This window comes from Meriones unguiculatus, chromosome 1, assembly GCF_030254825.1.
Source record: "Meriones unguiculatus strain TT.TT164.6M chromosome 1, Bangor_MerUng_6.1, whole genome shotgun sequence".
Lineage (NCBI taxonomy): Eukaryota > Metazoa > Chordata > Mammalia > Rodentia > Muridae > Meriones > Meriones unguiculatus.
In genome coordinates this window covers 163,123,975-163,136,882 of record NC_083349.1, presented here as the reverse complement: position 1 = coordinate 163,136,882, position 12,908 = coordinate 163,123,975, and positions in this window count along the sequence as shown.

The window sequence follows — 12,908 nt, the reverse complement described above, 5'->3', positions numbered from 1 at the left end:
TATATAGACCAGGTAGTCACAGACATCTGTCTGCCTCTGACTCCAGAATTAAAGATGTGCCCCACCACACCTGGCTTTTCCTCCCATTTTGGTCCAATAAATATGGCTATATTTATGGTGTGGCTAATCTGTTCACGTTTGGCCCATTATCAAAGCCCTTAGGATAAACTGTGCTCTACCAGGATGGAAGCTTCAGGAGTTAGTAATAATTAAGAACCAGAACAAACCAAGTCTCCAAAAGCAAATTCCTTTTGCTAAAATATTAATGTCTAAGATTTTAAAAAGACGCATGCTCATCAAGTGCTCTTGCTTCCCTGTGACTGCTGCTGCTGTTACACCGAACACTCTGCCCTGTGTCTACAAAGCTTTGGGTCTCATTGGCTTATTTATCATTGTTTTGATTAGCATGCAAAAATAATGGGGTTTATCATGACATGTGTGCATACACTTAGCCCTCCGTTACCCTTTCAGGTCCTCTGCTAGTCCCCTTTCTGCCTTCGGATACTTTTTCTGCTGCTTTCATGTCATATGCTAATACTCGTTTAAATCAAAGTTCTGCACACTGAAAGAAGACACATGTCTGAGCCTGATGTTCCTTTCAACCAGGCAACCAGGTGATCTTCTAGTTTCCTGAATGAAACTAGTTTCTTTTTTTTTTTTTTTTTAATGGCTGAATGAACCTCCCCTATTCAAAGCGGTATTTTCCTCATCCAGCAATCTATTTCTGGAGCTCTCAGCTGGTTCCATATCTTAGTTATAGTGAATTGTGCAGCAATAAACGCAAACTCACCAGTTCCTCCGCTGTGCTGCGACTCCTCCCAGCTGCCGGGAGGCTCTGGATCAACAAGGCCTGGGTTGGAGTCATGTTTGGTAACTTAGCATTGTACAAGCCAGAACTGGTTACTCCTTTTGCTCAGTCTTCAGTTTCTTCCCCTGGAGAGTAGAGATGAGCCACCACTGCTAACGCACTACAGTTGCAGGGGTCGAATGAGGGTAAGTAGCAGGGTACACTGGACACTCCTGTTGTCTATTACCTACCATGATTATGATCTAGGCTCATAATAATTACCCTTCCAAGATTGCCCCCAGTTCTGTTTGTGAGCATGATCCCTTTGTTGGCTGTTCTTGATAGTTCCCAACATGCTGCCGACTTACCATATACTCATCACACTGTATTAAATTCTCTAACACTCTCAAAGCCAAGAGCATGGGAAGCAGACAGCACGCTGGCCTCTTGCACACAGCACCTTTTCTGAAGGAAAAAGGTGGGCTGAAAAGGCTGGACTGGAAAATGCCCTTCTCTTAATTAAACACGTGCTGAATGAACGCACGGGTGCCCCCAGTCTTTCTGGATTCTCCCATTCCTGGGCCTAAGGTCAGAAACATCGAGGAGGCCTTTACAGAACGAGTGAGCAAGGGTCGTTACGCCATAGCCGTTGACTCATCTGTCTGACATCTCGTAAAAAGTCAGATGTCATTTTGATGCGTCCTCCCTGGTGCTCCCTCCGAACAGCCTCCCTCGGCTCATCACCATCCACCGAGGTGTTTATGGCTGTGGTAAGTGGGAAAGGGGGCCCATGGGAACTTTTGCATCACTAATGTAGATCATAAACCAAGAGAGCAGAGAGCCATGCCAAGGAGGGTGGCAACAGAAGCTGCTGCCATGTGAGGTTCTGAGTGACATAAATCAGAGTTGAGAGCTGGAAAACGTTGACGCAGTCGCTCCCCGCAGCCAAGCGTTGCTGAACGCTTAATTGTTTATCAGATTCGTCCTGGCAGATCAGGACCAGCACTGTCCCAAAGCTGTTAGCACCACCCTGGCTTCTGAAAGAAACAGAGTGCAAGGGTGACTCCTGTACCTCTCACGGGGTGAATTAAGCACAGTGTCTCAGGGGAGCTAGGCTTGGAGATTGGACACAGAGCCAAGGAGGTGGTGTTGAGAAAGAGCACCCTGGATTCCCCTTTGAACAAGAACCGTACAGAGGAAGGCCGGTTTCTCTGCCTGAGTGAGGGCTGTCTGTCACTTCCCTACAGGAAGCTCATTTTCCTGTAGGAATGGCAGCTGTCAGACCACCCAAGACAAACTCCCCACAGTACACACTTACACTGTTCTTTGAAGATCCTGGTTATCGAGGAGAAGCCATTCCATGAAGAAGGAAAACTCCACCCATGAAAACATCAGCTCAGCTAGGAGTGGCCCATGAGCAAGTGCTCTTTAATAATTGCTAAAGGACCAAAGTTCAGTACTAACTTGCTTGTTTTGTAGGCTTTCACATACACAAAAATATCTATACTGCTGTACTCTAACCCTTCCATACTTATTCTCTCCTTCTTTTTCCAGAGTGAGTGAGTGTGTGTGTGCGCGCGCACGTGGGCAAGAATTGCAATTAGTGTTTATGAGATCTGATGCTGTGGAAGTTTCTCTTCCTGCCTACTTTTGTTTTTGTTTTAAAATGTAATCCCAGGGCTCATTTAGAATAGGTAGAAGGTAAACCCTGGTGGTCACAGGCTGGAGCAGGAAGCTTACAGGACCCTTTTCCCCTGGCTGCTTCAAACACACAGTTAAGCTCCAAGCTTTAAGAATGCTAATCAGGAAGCCAGTTCTTAGCCTGCTGCTGCCCTATCCTTGGGCAAAATTCTGTGCTCTGCAGGGTCCAAGGCCACCTCAGAGGTCTTGCGAAAACCGATGTTTCAGTAAAAGAGCTATTGAAGTAACGTCAACACTAGGTGGCGCTAGTGTACAGCTGATCTCCAACCGCCTCAAAAACCCGTTCTGGGCAGAATCTCCATGGAAAGGGAGTAATGTTTTGGGGTGAACTTGGACCAGTGATGGTGGCCTCGGTCCAGCTTTGTTGACTACCGCCCCAGGCCTCACACACCTCCCATATTCTCCCGACAGGGGGGCTGACTTCCTGGCAGAGGTTTCTGTATTCTGCCGCCCTGTCATTTGCCTGCTTCGTTCTCCAGAAGTCTTTCTCGCTTGGGTTTGGCTTCTGCGTGTTTTCTGTCTCTGTTTCCCAGTTGTGGCTCAGTTCTCTAGTTCTGAACGTGCGTGAGTTCCAGGGAATAACCCAGCTCTCTTCCTGCTCATTTGAACCAGTATCATGAGAACACCCTGCAGTTCAGCGCCCTTCACGTGTGACTGTGTATCAGTAGGATACACACAGGCTAGTGGGAAACAACTTCGGGGAAACAATAGGTTCATTTTGTTATTAGGATTTACCAAGGTTAAGAGAGGAAAGGGCTGGCTTGAGAGCCAGGGCCACAGCGGAGATCAGTAAAAGTTACATTCCTCCACTCACCTATGACTGAGCTGGAGGAAACCCTTGAAACAGGGTGGACAGGGCAAGACCCCCACCCGACACCCACTGGAATTCCTTTGGGCCCTAGGAAGGATTGATACCTCACTATAGAGAGGGGCTTGACTTTTTTTTAAAAAATGTATCTCACATATTTAAAAAAGCACAAATAATAAAAGTTATTGACATGGCTCCTAGTGGACCCTAAATCTAAAATGTAGATTTAGACCAGAGGAGTCCTTCATTGGAGGAAAACAAGTGACTTGCTCCGTGTACTGTGGCAGAGGGTTGGGGTCCAAGCTCTTCACTGGGTGACTTCTGGGTCCTTGGTGGACCTTGGCTGCCCCAAGCTGGACAGACCTCTTGAAGTCTCAGCAGGGGAAGCCATTGGCACATCCAGACCCATTATTCATGGCTTTATGTTCGACAGGCAGGAGGATCAGAAGAGGCAATACCTGGAAACTCCAGGCCAGGTAAAGGCCAGCAAGAACTGAGCCAGGAGCTGCCAGCAGGGGGCTTCAGGCAAGCCTCCCTTCCTTTATCACTCCCTTTCCCTTCTTCAAACCCGTCATCTACGTTATCTAGCTATCTACATTTGGTGTTTCCTTGAGCCTTTGCTCATTTTGTGCACAGCGCTTCACAAAACATGTCCCAAGCACTCTGAGGCAGAATCATTGCAAAGAACTCCTGATAGGACACAGCCTATGGGATTCAGTGTATGAAAGACATTCTTTCTTTCACCTGTTTTCAGCATAGTTTAGATGTCACTGGATAACGCAGAGCTTTATTCCCTGGTGCATAGTTTATCAGAGACATGCATTTCTATAAATTGTAAGCATCCATTTCTGTTCTTTGTATATTTCTATAAATACTTCACGGGTATAGAGAAGAGAGCTGAGATTTAGCAAAAGCAAGAACCTCACCAAGAATGAGAAGATATGATGGGCTTGCTGGATGCTGTTAGACACCACTGAAGAATTGTTAGAAGGAGCTGCCAGTCAAGGCTTAAAATTGGGAAACTGTCCAGAGCTATTGAAAACAGACTTGTCAAATCTCATCTTTTGGTGGTTGTAGCACTTGGATAGTCCCTATTCATAGTACACTTAGTAAGACCTAGTAAGGCAAGGAGCTGCCGTGGGGACCTGGACATGGAAAGGGCTGCTGAGGAGGAGTGAAGAACAGGGACCCATGAGGAAAGGGAAGGGCATTCTTTCACTGCAGGCGAGTAACATGTCTCCTGTGTCTTGGACAGTGTACTGTGGAGTTTTGTTCCTCTGTAAGTCAGAGTACTCAGAATAAAGTAAAGATACTCCCTCTTGCAGAGAGCTGAGGGACTCGGGGCTGGTAGCAGTCCTCCTGGCAGGGCTGGCGAAGTCCTGCATTGCTGCTATCTCTGGCTCGTGGTTAAGATTAGGGCATGTGGAGAGCTAGTCTTGTTTACGTAAGAGTTTCTTCTTTTTCTGTGTGTTCCCAATAGTTGGATAAACAGCTTTCCTCATGTTCCTTGTCCTGGGGGATGTGGAGGGGTTTTGTGATTTGTGTCTTGCACTTGTTGGCATCTGTCCTTGGGGAAAATAGTCTAGCCGAGGTGCCAAAAGGCAGTGGTGAGGTTCAGAGGAGACAGAAAGGGAAGTGTTTTTCTAGACTGGGCAAATGTTCTTATGGGTTTTTGTAGTGCTGGTAGACTGGGGAAAGTCATCTTGGGGGCTCTTCTGGGTTCTGCCAGAACCCTGTGGGAGAACCATTTGCCTGCCAGTTTTAGAGCAAAGTCCAGGGAGCTAGAAAGTGGCTTGAATGAGTAAAAGAGCCTGCAGCTCCTCTTCTGGGCTGCTGATTCCACCACAGGAGTGACAGTTACTGCTGTTGTACACTCCCCAGGATTTCCCTTCAGGCAGAATGATTATTTCTAGCTTCTGAGTATACTTCTGGAAAGATCTCTCTGGCCCGAGGTCACAGTCTTTCCCAGGGAGGCCTATTGATGCAAAGAGCATAACACCCTGACTTCTTTACCACAATGAAAGGGCCATGATAACTTCACAGTTCTCTTGGTAGACAGAGCCGAGGACAGTCTCAGAGGAGGGTCTGTGCTTAAGTGTAAGGCTGACCACAGGGCAGTTGTGAACTATATGTGTGAAAGGCAGGGACCACATGAGTGCCCTATCTCAGGAAGATTCTCGTGACACTTGCTCAGGGTAGAGACAAACCCCTGAAATGCTGGTGCTCAGTGCTCTGCTAACCAGCAAGACAAGACTGTCAGTCTCAAGTCAGAAGAGTGCTGGGAAATCACAGTGCAGTATTGTTGCTCTGAGTTTGTGATTTAAGATTTCCCCTCAATAACTGATGAAGCCATGCTATCCTAAAGCTCTGAAAGCTGCTCCAGCCCTAAGGATCCCCACTTCAGAAGGCTGAGTCACTATATATAAAATATCAGGGTCTGTTGAATCTTATTCAGTTAGATTTAACTGCATTAATGCTACTATTCAGTTCTGCCAAAGATCTGTCTAATTTTTTTCTAATAACACAAAGAGCTCAAGTCTATATGGTTTAAAATAATAACCATTTAAGAGACGATGATTGGATGTGGCCCTGCTGCCACCAAAATCTGGGACAAGGAAACTCAAAGTTTGTGTTGATGGCATTAGAAAAGGAAATAAATAGTCTCTTCTTCCTCACTTCTCCCTCTCCGATCATCACTGTATATACACTTTTTGTGATTAGAACAGGGCTGTGACAGGGAGATGGGTGAAAGGAGGGAGTGGGGAGAGACAAAATAAATTGAAGGATGTTTGAAGAAGCTACATAGAAACCTGTTACTGATTAAAATATAATAATAATAATAATAATAATAATAATAATAATAATAATAGAGTTTGAACAGAGATAGGCTACATGGTAAATAATATGGATCCCCAAAGTATAGTTTATCAGAAGAAAATCCTAGTGCCAGGTGAGGGGTACCTTCCTATGACAATACAGTCTAGCACCATTGCTCTTGGTTGCTCAAAAGACTCAAACAGTAAGATATAGGCATTCTTAAACAAGCAAACAAAAAAAAAAACCCTTTTATTTATGTTTCTTATATCTCTATTCTCCCTACTCCACCCCAATCCCTTCCAACACCCTAAAACCAGGTAGAAGAAAGAAAGTGTTAGTGGGAGAGGGGGTGCAGGTCTTTCTTAGCTGCTTCTTGCTGGTCAAGGTAGTAGGGTTCCTTGGAGGAAGGCCAATCCTCATTTCAGTAGATCTCCAACTTCTTGTCTCACAACAGCCACCAGGAGCAGCAAGGGGAAAGCAGGAGCAGCCCCGTTCTTTCTCCTTCTTTCGCTGACCTCCACACTCTCTGGGCTCTGGTATTTATTCGCTCTCCAGAGTCCTCATATTTAAACTATCTTCAGCTGGCAAAGAGCTCCTCTCAGCGCCCGCATGAGGCAAATAGTCTGCTGATGTGGACAACCTGGATCAGTCCCACATCCCACACCTGGGACCAAAACAAAAACGTGTTTATATCCACAACAGTAAGGCATTATTGTTGAAGACACTGCACACGTTGATTGCAGGACATAGAAAACTCAAGCTGGAGCTAGGCTGGAAGATCTCTCCCTGCTGACTGGCTTCCATAGTGTCAGAATGTGCTGTGAAAACTGCCTGGAGAGAAAACTCAACAGTTTTACCCACCTTATGTGCTACTATACCAACTTGCCAGGCAAGATTTGCCTACTGCAGCAACAGTGGTACAGTGTCACTGCTCTGGGGGCAACCAACCACTTGCTTCCTACTGGGATTTGAGGCACATTCCACAGAAGGAATTCCTATCTGGTATTGAAACCCTAGTCAAAAGTCCCTGGCTCTGGAGGTCCTGAGCCTCAGGGAGAAACCTATTACAGTTGATTTGTTGAATTGGCATGGTGCCATATTACATTCTAAATATTTCTGTCATCTATAGGTTATAACTGCTCTCCACCTTGAGCAAGGAAGCTTCAGTGTATGGGGGTCAATGCAGAGACTTTTAATTGATCAAAATTTTGAGAATAACTGACTGTTGAGCGCTCAGGCCTAAATAGGATAAGTATATTATCCCTTTCAAATCTCAGATAATATTGTGGAACATGGGATACAATAATTTAAAAGCCAGAGGATGGGGAAAAGTGTTGGCAAATGCTGTCTTTGGCTTTCCATGGGGTCTGTGGAGCTATGACATGGTTATTGTACTCCTGAACTAACAGCTACCACGGCTACCCTCACAGTACTTGTACAAGACTGGGCCTAATGACATTCCATCGTGGATCTGGGAAGGGCTCATGAGAAGCACTCTTTCTTGAGGAGATGAGGGTAGTTAATGGTTCTTGGGGAAGTGAAGTAGTTTTCTTCAGTATTGTAACCTTTGGTACATTGCCTGTGCTTCAGTAAATAATGTGCCTCTCGTGTCCATGCAGGTAACCTTAAATAATGCCATGGGCCCGCCCAACACACCCAGAGACTTGGAAGTAGGAGGAAGACTTGCTGGGAAGAAAGAGTTCAATGGGAGTGAGGACACATGAGAGAGAAACAGGGGCAAATATGCCAAAATGTATTTTATATGTGCATGAGATTTTCAAAGAGTAATTAAACATAATATTTAAAAAAATCAAATGTAGTCTAACTTTCAACTTCAGACCATAAGGAAAAAATGATCTTTAAAGTCTATAGTGTGTTTACATGAAATGACATAATTGTGTCAGATTGAGAGGTCCATATAGGATTTCATCATCACGTGATAGCTGGTCCTCCATCACGTGATAGCTGGTACAAGGTGGTCCTGTCACGGATCTATCCAAAGTCATTCAGGAGATACAAAGTTAATGGTACGTCAAGTTAGAATCCAGTCTGAATTCATCCTTGTACCCTGTCCTGATGTAGTTAACAGCCCAGGTTAGGGTTATTCTTAACAGCATCCTTTGATTTACTTAATCTAGTACCTTCATTCTCTCTTTATCTTCCACATTCATCATGTAGAAGCCCATGAAGCCCAATGATTCCATCCAAATCAGGTTTCAGGTGTCTCCGTCCTTTAGCCTCTTTTGGTCAAGGATCTTTTTATTTAGCCAAGGCTAAATAAAGGCTATCTTCCATAGTGGTGGCATAATGTTTCTAGAACAGGAAACATTGTGTTATTTTTATGCTTAAAGATGATAGAAGGAATTTCCTGACATCCAGCTTATAGTATAAACTTCTTCCTACTTCACTTACTATTCTTCTTAGCCAGCCTCAGCCCTTGTCATTTCCCACCCTGTCTTCTTGCCTGTGCGGATCACTCTGGAACTGGGAATAGAATCCACCCCCCAAGGAAGCAAGAGCCAGAGTTCTGCAATCAGATATGGTCCAGGTTGGAGATGTGCCATCTCTACACCATGGCAACCTGGACGAGTGACTTACCTGTGTGATGTGAGTACCTGTACAATGAAGCTGGCACATAAGCCATCTACACATCAAAGCCGCTCTTTCTGGTGTTCTAGCCATGTGGTTTTCCCTGAGGATGAGCCATGTCAGACCCAAGCTCAGTGACAACCTGATGCTTCTTGAATGGAAATCAGGAGACAAGAGAGAGGCTGAGAGGTCAACAACAGTGGCTCTCCTGGGCAGCGAGACTTTGGGGAGTTTTAACTTCCCTCGTTATATTTTATGTCCTAATATCAAATTCCTACAACAGGTGGGTCGTACCAAGAAACAGCCAAAACTAATACTGTGGAGTCGACCTAGCTCTTCCAGTAGAACTGTTTACTCATCAGCACTGCTCTGTGAGCCCCCATTGAGGCAGGCAACCATTCACTCATTCTGCCCACCGGAATATCTGGAAACTACTCCTGTGGATCTGCTTCCCCAGGGCTGGGTACAGCATGAGGTATGAGCGTGCTTGTTAGTTAAATTTAAATCAATGCTTCTTGAACCAAGTATCCCTGGGACACTACTGTCACTGGCTTTTGGTACTCTTATAATAAAGGTTTGTAACACTTGAGGAAATTGACATTTCTAAGAGATACATTTTCACCTGTAAACTAGAAGAAAAGTAAGATCTTTATTCTTAAAAGCCTCAAAAGAGGCCAGGACATCAATAAAAAATATAAAGCCATGCACAGTAGTGGATTCACTCTTGGAGGCACTTCCTCTCTCCATCCAAGCTCTTGGAACCTAGGGGATGGCGTTCCCCATGCAGCAAGGCCTGAGGAGAGTTCTCAGGCTGAAGCTGGGATGAGTGTTATGGGGAGTTCCTCTGCCTCTCTGCACCATTGCCTGGGAGGAGCCTCTGGTAGCTGAGCTCCCTGGGACTTCAGGACCCAGCCTGCGGCCTCATTATCTGAGAGCAGAGCTCTGGCTGCTGAAGCCCTTGAGCTTGTGGCAGGATGCACTGGGTCATTTCACATTTCAGTTTTAATCCTTGGTCTGAACTGACACTTAACAAGCCCAAAATCAAACAAAACCACCACCACCACTAACAGAAAGAGCAGGGGCAAACAAAAACCATTAAGTCCTTTTCCTACTCTGACAAATAGAGTATATAGGTAAAAGCCAGTGTTCAATGCCCAATCAGTTTAAACTTATCCTGATGCCCACAGATAAGTGTAGCTCACACCATCATTTAAAAAGTTTCATTTTCCACCAAATGGAGACCAATATAGGAAGCCAGAACTGGTCAAAAATGCAGAAAACAACTGATGATGGGGTGCCTGTACCCAGCTGATCATCAGTTTCTACACTAAGCCCAGGGATCATTGTGGCACTTCTCCACATCTTCTACACCGAGCTCAGGGAACATGGTGGAAGGGAGCTGGAAGACTGGAGCCGCCAGAGGACCAGGAATTCTGCTGGATATTGTGTCTTCTCTATATGACAGGGAACTACACCCCTGAAATCAAAACAGTATGGTAGCCTAAGAAGACTTGAACAATGACAGCACTAGCTGACATGCCAACATGCATGGGAGAGACATCACAGGGACTGTGCTCAAGAGTTGTAGGCAATTAGTTACCATGGAGAGAGGGAGAATTGTTTTTTTCTAGGGACTAGGTTCCTCATGGTTACTTAATGCCAAGTTGTCAGCCCTAAAAACATACATATAAGGAACACTAAATAGAAACTCACCGGGTTGTATTGATGTGTTTGTTCGTCTGTATGTACATGCAAACTAAATAAAACAGGGGCATGAATTTGTGAGGGAGCTGGCGGGGAGACATGGAAGGAGAAAAATGACATAAGTTCATTTTATTTTATTTTTAAACATCTTATTGATTCTTTGTGAATTTCACATCCTGCACCCCAGTCCCAGTCCTCTCCTCTTCCCTTTGTATCTACCCTCTGCCCTTGCAACCTTCCCCCCCCACACACACAAAAAAAAAATTAAAAAAGGAAAAAAGAAACAAAACAAAACAAATTATGGAAGCTGCGCTGGGTCACAATGTGTCACACAGTATATTCTTTTTGCCCAAACACCTTTACTTGCAAAGTTCAGTGCAATGATTAATTGGTCTGATTTGAGGCCTCTGGCTTCTGTTACACCGTCAATACTGGATCCTCATCAGTTCTCCTCTGGAGTGGCCTGTTGTTGCCCTGTGTGGTGGAGATCTTGCAGTTTTGGATCTGTTGGACCAGCCCTTTCTCATGCCCCAACAGTTCACAGATAATGTAGATTTTGAGGTATGCCAACTCAAAGCCCTGGATTTGGGCCTGGGGGGTAGCTGTGTTGTTCAGCCCACCACCTCTTTGGCACCCTCACCACCAGGACCAGCTCTCCAGTACTGCCCCGGGGCAGCAGCAAGCAGGGGCAGGGCCAGCTCTCCTGCTCTCATGCCCTCCTGGCTCACCTGCATGGTACCACCAGGGCCAACTCTACTACTGTGCTGCCCAGGTGAGGTGCAGGGCCCACTCTCTGGGGTGTTGTATCGGGTGAGGGATGGGCCGGCTCTCTTGAATGCTGCCGGCATTGAGGAGTGGGAAGAGGGAAGATCCTCTCTCCTGAGCCCACACCACAATTGTATTTTAATTAAAAAGTAAAACTATAAAAATTCACTTTGGGCTATCTTATTAATAAGATTAGTGAAATGAAAATTCTTCGTGTATGTATTAATTTAGTACATACTAAGGAAAATGGTAAATATGTTTAATTCAATTAATTTACATTTATACTCATTTGTGTTAGTCAATTAAATATATATAATAAATTTAATTAAGGTTCAATCTAAAATGTTAAGAGCATCATCCTAATCGGCTTTAATTTCCAACTTGACACAGTTTGGAGTCATCTGCGTAGAAAGTCTTCACTGAAGAATTGCCTAGAAGAGATTGGCATGTATATATGTCTATGGAGACTGTATTGATTGCTAGTTGATGCAGGAGGGCGCAGCCACTATGGGCAGCACCATTCCTTGGGCAGATGGCCCTGGGTTATATGAGAGCAAGCAAGCCAGCTAGGGGTGCCTCCATGGTTTCGGATTCAAGCTTCTGCTCGAGTTTTGGCCCTGATTATTTTTTTTCCAGTGGGGAGTGGTTATCTGAAAGTATAAGCCAAAAACCCCTGATTTGCTTTGTGTCAGCAACAGAAAGGAAACCAGGACACACACCAGCATTATGTTTACGGCTTGATTAATTTTGACATGAGTAATTACTTGTATGACTAGCATCCAGACTGACAGGAAGGACATCGAACATTCCAGAAGCTTCCGCAGAGCCCCTTTCTAATCTACATCCCTAGCTTCAGCCCCAAGGCAGTTGTATAAACTATTGTGGCTTGACTGGTTTTTTTTTTTCAAGAAGTTTCTTCTTTAGAGTTGACTCAGCTGATAAAAGGATTTGCTTTGCAAGGCTGGTCACCTGGGTTGGATCCCTGGAACCCACATTAAAAAGCCTGATAATGTGGTACACATGTATAACCCCAATAGTCTTATGGGAAAATAGGAGGTGCAGAGAAGAGAATGGTCCAGAAGCTGACAGGCCAGCTAGCACAGCAGCAGAAGCAAGAGGAACTCTGTCTCAGCATGGTAGAAGGAAAGACTAACTGGTATTTGTGTGTAAGCACATGTATACACACACATATGATTTCTTCTTGTAGGCAGTGGTCTTATTTTAGAGCCAAATCCATCCTGTGCATTTCATACCCTTTGCTATGGGTTGCATTGCTGATCTATCGTGGGTGTAGGTCAATGTGGCTTTGGGGTTTGGAGAACACTGATTTTCCATTTGCTAGCAGGTATCAACTGCAAGTACTTTCTTGGTTAGTGGTCAGACCCTGTGTCCACTTTCTTCTTTCAGTGCTGGGACCCCATCTTGCTTAAACCTGTGCAGGTCTTGTTCATGCTGCCACAGTCTCTGTGAGTGAGTTCATGTGGGCATTGTCCCTTCTGTGTTCAGAAGACACCGTTTCCGGGAGTCATCTATTACCTCTGGTTCTAACAGTCCTCCTGCCTCCTCTCCCCCATTGCTCCCTGAGCCCTGAAGGGAGGGGCTTGATGAATACATCCCATTTAGAACTGAGAGTTCTGCAGTCTCTCACACTCTGCACGCTGTCCAGATGTGGGTCTCTGTTTTAATGACCATCTACAAGAAGAAGCTTCACTGGTGAGGGTTGAGCAACACGCTTGT